This window comes from Oncorhynchus masou, chromosome 20 (genome assembly GCF_036934945.1).
Source record: "Oncorhynchus masou masou isolate Uvic2021 chromosome 20, UVic_Omas_1.1, whole genome shotgun sequence".
NCBI lineage: Eukaryota > Metazoa > Chordata > Actinopteri > Salmoniformes > Salmonidae > Oncorhynchus > Oncorhynchus masou.
Window position 1 is genome coordinate 31,511,209 of NC_088231.1, and position 12,610 is coordinate 31,523,818.

The 12,610-nt window shown below is 39.5% G+C and overlaps 1 pseudogene; it reads left to right on the forward strand.

The window, feature by feature from the left end:
* Positions 1–12,610, forward strand: part of LOC135506636 (cytosol aminopeptidase-like) — a 34,932-nt pseudogene that overhangs the window by 12,952 nt on the left and 9,370 nt on the right.

Sequence of the window (12,610 nt, forward strand, 5' to 3'; positions counted from 1 at the left end):
AGTTGGTTCAGCCCTCCAGGGACATTATATTATATACAGTTGGTTCCAGCCTCCAGGGACATTATATTATATACAGTTGGTTCAGCAGCCTCCAGGGACATTATATTATATACAGTTGGTTCAGCCTCCAGGGACATTATATTATATACAGTTGGTTCAGCCTCCAGGGACATTATATTATATACAGTTGGTTCAGCAGCCTCCAGGGACATTATATTATATACAGTTGGTTCAGCAGCCTCCAGGGACATTATATTATATACAGTTGGTTCAGCAGCCTCCAGGGACATTATATTATATACAGTTGGTTCAGCAGCTCCAGGGACATTATATTATATACAGTTGGTTCAGCCTCCAGGGACATTATATTATATACAGTTGGTTCAGCCTCCAGGGACATTATATTATATACAGTTGGTTCAGCCTCCAGGGACATTATATTATATACAGTTGGTTCAGCCTCCAGGGACATTATATTATATACAGTTGGTTCAGCAGCCTCCAGGGACATTATATTATATACAGTTGGTTCAGCAGCCTCCAGGGACATTATATTATATACAGTTGGTTCAGCAGCCTCCAGGGACATTATATTATATACAGTTGGTTCAGCCTCCAGGGACATTATATTATATACAGTTGGTTCAGCCTCCAGGGACACATTATATTATATACAGTTGGGTTCAGCAGCCTCCAGGGACATTATATTATATACAGTTGGTTCAGCCTCCAGGGACATTATATTATATACAGTTGGTTCAGCAGCCTCCAGGGACATTATATTATATACAGTTGGTTCAGCAGCCTCCAGGGACATTATATTATATACAGTTGGTTCAGCAGCTTCAGGGACATTATATTATATACAGTTGGTTCAGCAGCCTCCCTCAGGGACATTATAACCTTATACAGTTGGTTCCACATTATATTATATACAGTTGGTTCAGCCTCAGGGACATTATATTGTATACAGTCCAGGGACATTATATTATATACAGTTGGTTCAGCAGCCTCCAGGGACATTATATTATATACAGTTGGTTCAGCCTCCAGGGACATTATATTATATACAGTTGGTTCAGCCTCCAGGGACATTATATTATATACAGTTGGTTCAGCAGCCTCCAGGGACATTATATTATATACAGTTGGTTCAGCAGCTCCAGGGACATTATATTATATACAGTTGGTTCAGCAGCATTATATTATACTCCAGGGACATTATATTATATACAGTTGGTTCAGCCTCCAGGGACATTATATTATATACAGTTGGTTCAGCCTCCAGGGACATTATATTATATACAGTTGGTTCAGCCTCCAGGGACATTATATTATATACAGTTGGTTCAGCAGCCTCCAGGGACATTATATTATATACAGTTGGTTCAGCAGCCTCCAGGGACATTATATTATATACAGTTGGTTCAGCCTCCAGGGACATTATATTATATACAGTTGGTTCAGCCTCCAGGGACATTATATTATATACAGGGACATTGGTTCAGCCTCCAGGGACATTATATTATATACAGTTGGTTCAGCCTCCAGGGACATTATATTATATACAGTTGGTTCAGCAGCCTCCAGGGACATTATATTATATACAGTTGGTTCAGCAGCCTCCAGGGACATTATATTATATACAGTTGGTTCAGCCTCCAGGGACATTATATTATATACAGTTGGTTCAGCAGCCTCCAGGGACATTATATTATATACAGTTGGTTCAGCAGCCTCCAGGGACATTATATTATATACAGTTGGTTCAGCAGCCTCCAGGGACATTATATTATATACAGTTGGTTCAGCCTCCAGGGACATTATATTATATACAGTTGGTTCAGCCTCCAGGGACATTATATTATATACAGTTGGTTCAGCCTCCAGGGACATTATATTATATACAGTTGGTTCAGCCTCCAGGGACATTATATTATATACAGTTGGTTCAGCCTCCAGGGACATTATATTATATACAGTTGGTTCAGCCTCCAGGGACATTATATTATATACAGTTGGTTCAGCAGCTCCAGGGACATTATATTATATACAGTTGGTTCAGCCTCCAGGGACATTATATTATATACAGTTGGTTCAGCCTCCAGGGACATTATATTATATACAGTTGGTTCAGCCTCCAGGGACATTATATTATATACAGTTGGTTCGACATTATATTATATACAGTTGGTTCAGCAGCCTCCAGGGACATTATATTATATACAGTTGGTTCAGCAGCCTCCAGGGACATTATATTATATACAGTTGGTTCAGCAGCCTCCAGGGACATTATATTATATACAGTTGGTTCAGCAGCCTCCAGGGACATTATATTATATACAGTTGGTTCAGCAGCATTATATTATATACTCATTATATTATATACAGTTGGAGCATTATATTATATACAGTTGGTTCAGCAGCCTCCAGGGACATTATATTATATACAGTTGGTTCAGCAGCTCCAGGGACATTATATTATATACAGTTGGTTCAGCCTCCAGGGACATTATATTATATACAGTTGGTTCAGCAGCCTCCAGGGACATTATATTATATACAGTTGGTTCAGCAGCCTCCAGGGACATTATATTATATACAGTTGGTTCAGCAGCCTCCAGGGACATTATATTATATACAGTTGGTTCAGCAGCTCCAGGGACATTATATTATATACAGTTGGTTCAGCAGCTCCAGGGACATTATATTATATACAGTTGGTTCAGCAGCCTCCAGGGACATTATATTATATACAGTTGGTTCAGCCTCCAGGGACATTATATTATATACAGTTGGTTCAGCAGCCTCCAGGGACATTATATTATATACAGTTGGTTCAGCCTCCAGGGACATTATATTATATACAGTTGGTTCAGCAGCCTCCAGGGACATTATATTATATACAGTTGGTTCAGCCTCCAGGGACATTATATTATATACAGTTGGTTCAGCAGCCTCCAGGGACATTATATTATATACAGTTGGTTCAGCAGCTCCAGGGACATTATATTATATACAGTTGGTTCAGCAGCCTCCAGGGACATTATATTATATACAGTTGGTTCAGCAGCCTCCAGGGACATTATATTATATACAGTTGGTTCAGCCTCCAGGGACATTATATTATATACAGTTGGTTCAGCCTCCAGGGACATTATATTATATACAGTTGGTTCAGCCTCCAGGGACATTATATTATATACAGTTGGTTCAGCAGCCTCCAGGGACATTATATTATATACAGTTGGTTCAGCCTCCAGGGACATTATATTATATACAGTTGGTTCAGCCTCCAGGGACATTATATTATATACAGTTGGTTCAGCCTCCAGGGACATTATATTATATACAGTTGGTTCAGCAGCCTCCAGGGACATTATATTATATACAGTTGGTTCAGCAGCCTCCAGGGACATTATATTATATACAGTTGGTTCAGCCTCCAGGGACATTATATTATATACAGTTGGTTCAGCAGCCTCCAGGGACATTATATTATATACAGTTGGTTCAGCAGCCTCCAGGGACATTATATTATATACAGTTGGTTCAGCCTCCAGGGACATTATATTATATACAGTTGGTTCAGCCCTCCAGGGACATTATATTATATACAGTTGGTTCAGCAGCCTCCAGGGACATTATATTATATACAGTTGGTTCAGCCTCCAGGGACATTATATTATATACAGTTGGTTCAGCCTCCAGGGACATTATATTATATACAGTTGGTTCAGCAGCCTCCAGGGACATTATATTATATACAGTTGGTTCAGCAGCCTCCAGGGACATTATATTATATACAGTTGGTTCAGCAGCCTCCAGGGACATTATATTATATACAGTTGGTTCAGCAGCCTCCAGGGACATTATATTATATACAGTTGGTTCAGCAGCTCCAGGGACATTATATTATATACAGTTGGTTCAGCAGCCTCCAGGGACATTATATTATATACAGTTGGTTCAGCAGCTCCAGGGACATTATATTATATACAGTTGGTTCAGCAGCCTCCAGGGACATTATATTATATACAGTTGGTTCAGCAGCCTCCAGGGACATTATATTATATACAGTTGGTTCAGCAGCCTCCAGGGACATTATATTATATACAGTTGGTTCAGCCTCCAGGGACATTATATTATATACAGTTGGTTCAGCAGCCTCCAGGGACATTATATTATATACAGTTGGTTCAGCAGCCTCCAGGGACATTATATTATATACAGTTGGTTCAGCCTCCAGGGACATTATATTATATACAGTTGGTTCAGCAGCCTCCAGGGACATTATATTATATACAGTTGGTTCAGCCTCCAGGGACATTATATTATATACAGTTGGTTCAGCAGCCTCCAGGGACATTATATTATATACAGTTGGTTCAGCAGCCTCCAGGGACATTATATTATATACAGTTGGTTCAGCCTCCAGGGACATTATATTATATACAGTTGGTTCAGCAGCCTCCAGGGACATTATATTATATACAGTTGGTTCAGCAGCCTCCAGGGACATTATATTATATACAGTTGGTTCAGCAGCCTCCAGGGACATTATATTATATACAGTTGGTTCAGCCTCCAGGGACATTATATTATATACAGTTGGTTCAGCAGCCTCCAGGGACATTATATTATATACAGTTGGTTCAGCAGCCTCCAGGGACATTATATTATATACAGTTGGTTCAGCCTCCAGGGACATTATATTATATACAGTTGGTTCAGCCTCCAGGGACATTATATTATATACAGTTGGTTCAGCAGCCTCCAGGGACATTATATTATATACAGTTGGTTCAGCCTCCAGGGACATTATATTATATACAGTTGGTTCAGCAGCTCCAGGGACATTATATTATATACAGTTGGTTCAGCCTCCAGGGACATTATATTATATACAGTTGGTTCAGCCTCCAGGGACATTATATTATATACAGTTGGTTCAGCCTCCAGGGACATTATATTATATACAGTTGGTTCAGCAGCCTCCAGGGACATTATATTATATACAGTTGGTTCAGCCTCCAGGGACATTATATTATATACAGTTGGTTCAGCCTCCAGGGACATTATATTATATACAGTTGGTTCAGCCTCCAGGGACATTATATTATATACAGTTGGTTCAGCCTCCAGGGACATTATATTATATACAGTTGGTTCAGCAGCCTCCAGGACATTATATTATATACAGTTGGTTCAGCAGCCTCCAGGGACATTATATTATATACAGTTGGTTCAGCAGCCTCCAGGGACATTATATTATATACAGTTGGTTCAGCAGCCTCCAGGGACATTATATTATATACAGTTGGTTCAGCCTCCAGGGACATTATATTATATACAGTTGGTTCAGCCTCCAGGGACATTATATTATATACAGTTGGTTCAGCCTCCAGGGACATTATATTATATACAGTTGGTTCAGCAGCCTCCAGGGACATTATATTATATACAGTTGGTTCAGCAGCTCCAGGGACATTATATTATATACAGTTGGTTCAGCCTCCAGGGACATTATATTATATACAGTTGGTTCAGCCTCCAGGGACATTATATTATATACAGTTGGTTCAGCCTCCAGGGACATTATATTATATACAGTTGGTTCAGCCTCCAGGGACATTATATTATATACAGTTGGTTCAGCAGCCTCCAGGGACATTATATTATATACAGTTGGTTCAGCAGCCTCCAGGGACATTATATTATATACAGTTGGTTCAGCCTCCAGGGACATTATATTATATACAGTTGGTTCAGCCTCCAGGGACATTATATTATATACAGTTGGTTCAGCCTCCAGGGACATTATATTATATACAGTTGGTTCAGCAGCATTATATTATATACAGTTGGTTCCAGGGACATTATATTATATACAGTTGGTTCAGCCTCCAGGGACATTATATTATATACAGTTGGTTCAGCAGCCTCCAGGGACATTATATTATATACAGTTGGTTCAGCCTCCAGGGACATTATATTATATACAGTTGGTTCAGCCTCCAGGGACATTATATTATATACAGTTGGTTCAGCCTCCAGGGACATTATATTATATACAGTTGGTTCAGCCTCCAGGGACATTATATTATATACAGTTGGTTCAGCAGCCTCCAGGGACATTATATTATATACAGTTGGTTCAGCCTCCAGGGACATTATATTATATACAGTTGGTTCAGCAGCCTCCAGGGACATTATATTATATACAGTTGGTTCAGCCTCCAGGGACATTATATTATATACAGTTGGTTCAGCCTCCAGGGACATTATATTATATACAGTTGGTTCAGCCTCCAGGGACATTATATTATATACAGTTGGTTCAGCCTCCAGGGACATTATATTATATACAGTTGGTTCAGCCTCCAGGGACATTATATTATATACAGTTGGTTCAGCAGCCTCCAGGGACATTATATTATATACAGTTGGTTCAGCCTCCAGGGACATTATATTATATACAGTTGGTTCAGCCTCCAGGGACATTATATTATATACAGTTGGTTCAGCCTCCAGGGACATTATATTATATACAGTTGGTTCAGCAGCCTCCAGCAGACATTATATTATATACAGTTGGTTCACATTCCAGGGACATTATATACAGTTGGTTCAGCCTCCAGGGACTCCACAGTTGGTTCAGCAGCCTAGGACATTATATTATATACAGTTGGTTCAGCCCTCCAGGGACATTATATTATATACAGTTGGTTCAGCCTCCAGGGACATTATATTATATACAGTTGGTTCAGCCTCCAGGGACATTATATTATATACAGTTGGTTCAGCAGCCTCCAGGGACATTATATTATATACAGTTGGTTCAGCAGCTCCAGGGACATTATATTATATACAGTTGGTTCAGCAGCCTCCAGGGACATTATATTATATACAGTTGGTTCAGCCTCCAGGGACATTATATTATATACAGTTGGTTCAGCCTCCAGGGACATTATATTATATACAGTTGGTTCAGCCTCCAGGGACATTATATTATATACAGTTGGTTCAGCAGCCTCCAGGGACATTATATTATATACAGTTGGTTCAGCAGCCTCCAGGGACATTATATTATATACAGTTGGTTCAGCAGCCTCCAGGGACATTATATTATATACAGTTGGTTCAGCAGCCTCCAGGGACATTATATTATATACAGTTGGTTCAGCAGCCTCCAGGGACATTATATTATATACAGTTGGTTCAGCAGCCTCCAGGGACATTATATTATATACAGTTGGTTCAGCAGCCTCCAGGGACATTATATTATATACAGTTGGTTCAGCCCTCCAGGGACATTATATTATATACAGTTGGTTCAGCAGCCTCATTATATTATATACAGTTGGTTCAGCATTTATATTATATACAGTTGGTTCAGCCTCCAGGGACATTATATTATATACAGTTGGTTCAGCAGCTCCAGGGACATTATATTATATACAGTTGGTTCAGCAGTCTCCAGGGACATTATATTATATACAGTTGGTTCAGCAGCCTCCAGGGACATTATATTATATACAGTTGGTTCAGCCTCCAGGGACATTATATTATATACAGTTGGTTCAGCCTCCAGGGACATTATATTATATACAGTTGGTTCAGCCTCCAGGGACATTATATTATATACAGTTGGTTCAGCAGCCTCCAGGGACATTATATTATATACAGTTGGTTCAGCCTCCAGGGACATTATATTATATACAGTTGGTTCAGCAGCCTCCAGGGACATTATATTATATACAGTTGGTTCAGCCTCCAGGGACATTATATTATATACAGTTGGTTCAGCAGCTCCAGGGACATTATATTATATACAGTTGGTTCAGCCTCCAGGGACATTATATTATATACAGTTGGTTCAGCAGCCTCCAGGGACAGTTATATTATATTATATACAGTTGGTTCAGCCTCCAGGGACATTATATTATATACAGTTGGTTCAGCCTCCAGGGACATTATATTATATACAGTTGGTTCAGCAGCCTCCAGGGACATTATATTATATACAGTTGGTTCAGCCTCCAGGGACATTATATTATATACAGTTGGTTCAGCCCTCCAGGGACATTATATTATATACAGTTGGTTCAGCCTCCAGGGACATTATATTATATACAGTTGGTTCAGCCTCCAGGGACATTATATTATATACAGTTGGTTCAGCCTCCAGGGACATTATATTATATACAGTTGGTTCAGTTGGTTATATTATATACAGTTGGTTCAGCCTCCAGGGACATTATATTATATACAGTTGGTTCAGCCTCCAGGGACATTATATTATATACAGTTGGTTCAGCAGCCTCCAGGGACATTATATTATATACAGTTGGTTCAGCAGCCTCCAGGGACATTATATTATATACAGTTGGTTCAGCAGGCTCCAGGGACATTATATTATATACAGTTGGTTCAGCCTCCAGGGACATTATATTATATACAGTTGGTTCAGCCTCCAGGGACATTATATTATATACAGTTGGTTCAGCAGCTCCAGGGACATTATATTATATACAGTTGGTTCAGCAGCCTCCAGGGACATTATATTATATACAGTTGGTTCAGCCTCCAGGGACATTATATTATATACAGTTGGTTCAGCCTCCAGGGACATTATATTATATACAGTTGGTTCAGCAGCCTCCAGGGACATTATATTATATACAGTTGGTTCAGCCTCCAGGGACATTATATTATATACAGTTGGTTCAGCCTCCAGGGACATTATATTATATACAGTTGGTAGCAGTTGGTTGGTTCAGCAGCCTCCAGGGACATTATATTATATACAGTTGGTTCAGCAGCCTCCATTATATTATATACAGGGACATTATATTATATACAGTTGGTTCAGCAGCCTCCAGGGACATTATATTATATACAGTTGGTTCAGCCTCCAGGGACATTATATTATATACAGTTGGTTCAGCAGCCTCCAGGGACATTATATTATATACAGTTGGTTCAGCCTCCAGGGACATTATATTATATACAGTTGGTTCAGCCTCCAGGGACATTATATTATATACAGTTGGTTCAGCCTCCAGGGACATTATATTATATACAGTTGGTTCAGCCTCCAGGGACATTATATTATATACAGTTGGTTCAGCCTCCAGGGACATTATATTATATACAGTTGGTTCAGCCTCCAGGGACATTATATTATATACAGTTGGTTCAGCAGCCTCCAGGGACATTATATTATATACAGTTGGTTCAGCCTCCAGGGACATTATATTATATACAGTTGGTTCAGCAGCTCCAGGGACATTATATTATATACAGTTGGTTCAGCCTCCAGGGACATTATATTATATACAGTTGGTTCAGCAGCTCCAGGGACATTATATTATATACAGTTGGTTCAGCCTCCAGGGACATTATATTATATACAGTTGGTTCAGCCTCCAGGGACATTATATTATATACAGTTGGTTCAGCCTCCAGGGACATTATATTATATACAGTTGGTTCAGCCTCCAGGGACATTATATTATATACAGTTGGTTCAGCCTCCAGGGACATTATATTATATACAGTTGGTTCAGCAGCCTCCAGGGACATTATATTATATACAGTTGGTTCAGCAGCCTCCAGGGACATTATATTATATACAGTTGGTTCAGCCTCCAGGGACATTATATTATATACAGTTGGTTCAGCCTCCAGGGACATTATATTATATACAGTTGGTTCAGCCTCCAGGGACATTATATTATATACAGTTGGTTCAGCCTCCAGGGACATTATATTATATACAGTTGGTTCAGCCTCCAGGGACATTATATTATATACAGTTGGTTCAGCCTCCAGGGACATTATATTATATACAGTTGGTTCAGCCTCCAGGGACATTATATTATATACAGTTGGTTCAGCAGCCTCCAGGGACATTATATTATATACAGTTGGTTCAGCAGCCTCCAGGGACATTATATTATATACAGTTGGTTCAGCAGCCTCCAGGGACATTATATTATATACAGTTGGTTCAGCCTCCAGGGACATTATATTATATACAGTTGGTTCAGCCTCCAGGGACATTATATTATATACAGTTGGTTCAGCCTCCAGGGACATTATATTATATACAGTTGGTTCAGCCTCCAGGGACATTATATTATATACAGTTGGTTCAGCCTCCAGGGACATTATATTATATACAGTTGGTTCAGCAGCCTCAGCCTCCAGGGACATTATATTATATACAGTTGGTTCAGCCTCCAGGGACATTATATTATATACAGTTGGTTCAGCCTCCAGGGACATTATATTATATACAGTTGGTTCAGCCTCCAGGGACATTATATTATATACAGTTGGTTCAGCCTCCAGGGACATTATATTATATACAGTTGGTTCAGCCTCCAGGGACATTATATTATATACAGTTGGTTCAGCCTCCAGGGACATTATATTATATACAGTTGGTTCAGCAGCCTCCAGGGACATTATATTATATACAGTTGGTTCAGCCTCCAGGGACATTATATTATATACAGTTGGTTCAGCAGCCTCCAGGGACATTATATTATATACAGTTGGTTCAGCAGCCTCCAGGGACATTATATTATATACAGTTGGTTCAGCAGCTCCAGGGACATTATATTATATACAGTTGGTTCAGCCTCCAGGGACATTATATTATATACAGTTGGTTCAGCAGCCTCCAGGGACATTATATTATATACAGTTGGTTCAGCAGCCTCCAGGGACATTATATTATATACAGTTGGTTCAGCCTCCAGGGACATTATATTATATACAGTTGGTTCAGCCTCCAGGGACATTATATTATATACAGTTGGTTCAGCCTCCAGGGACATTATATTATATACAGTTGGTTCAGCCTCCAGGGACATTATATTATATACAGTTGGTTCAGCCTCCAGGGACATTATATTATATACAGTTGGTTCAGCCTCCAGGGACATTATATTATATACAGTTGGTTCAGCCTCCAGGGACATTATATTATATACAGTTGGTTCAGCCTCCAGGGACATTATATTATATACAGTTGGTTCAGCCTCCAGGGACATTATATTATATACAGTTGGTTCAGCCTCCAGGGACATTATATTATATACAGTTGGTTCAGCCTCCAGGGACATTATATTATATACAGTTGGTTCAGCCTCCAGGGACATTATATTATATACAGTTGGTTCAGCAGCCTCCAGGGACATTATATTATATACAGTTGGTTCAGCCCTCCAGGGACATTATATTATATACAGTTGGTTCAGCCTCCAGGGACATTATATTATATACAGTTGGTTCAGCCTCCAGGGACATTATATTATATACAGTTGGTTCAGCCTCCAGGGACATTATATTATATACAGTTGGTTCAGCAGCCTGGGACATTATATTATATACAGTTGGTTCAGCCTCCAGGGACATTATATTATATACAGTTGGTTCAGCAGCCTCCAGGGACATTATATTATATACAGTTGGTTCAGCAGCTCCAGGGACATTATATTATATACAGTTGGTTCAGCAGGGACATTATATTATATACAGTTGGTTCACATTCCAGGGACATATTATATACAGTTGGTTCAGCCTCCAGGGACATTATATTATATACAGTTGGTTCAGCCTCCAGGGACATTATATTATATACAGTTGGTTCAGCAGCCTCCAGGGACATTATATTATATACAGTTGGTTCAGCCTCCAGGGACATTATATTATATACAGTTGGTTCAGCCTCCAGGGACATTATATTATATACAGTTGGTTCAGCAGCCTCCAGGGACATTATATTATATACAGTTGGTTCAGCCTCCAGGGACATTATATTATATACAGTTGGTTCAGCCTCCAGGGACATTATATTATATACAGTTGGTTCAGCAGCCTCCAGGGACATTATATTATATACAGTTGGTTCAGCCTCCAGGGACATTATATTATATACAGTTGGTTCAGCAGGGACATTATATTATATACAGTTGGTTCAGCAGGGACATTATATTATATACAGTTGGTTCAGCAGCCTCCAGGGACATTATATTATATACAGTTGGTTCAGCCTCCAGGGACATTATATTATATACAGTTGGTTCAGCAGCCTCCAGGGACATTATATTATATACAGTTGGTTCAGCCTCCAGGGACATTATATTATATACAGTTGGTTCAGCAGCCTCCAGGGACATTATATTATATACAGTTGGTTCAGCCTCCAGGGACATTATATTATATACAGTTGGTTCAGCCTCCAGGGACATTATATTATATACAGTTGGTTCAGCAGCCTCCAGGGACATTATATTATATACAGTTGGTTCAGCCTCCAGGGACATTATATTATATACAGTTGGTTCAGCAGCCTCCAGGGACATTATATTATATACAGTTGGTTCAGCCTCCAGGGACATTATATTATATACAGTTGGTTCAGCCTCCAGGGACATTATATTATATACAGTTGGTTCAGCCTCCAGGGACATTATATTATATACAGTTGGTTCAGCAGCCTCCAGGGACATTATATTATATACAGTTGGTTCAGCCTCCAGGGACATTATATTATATACAGTTGGTTCAGCCTCCAGGGACATTATATTATATA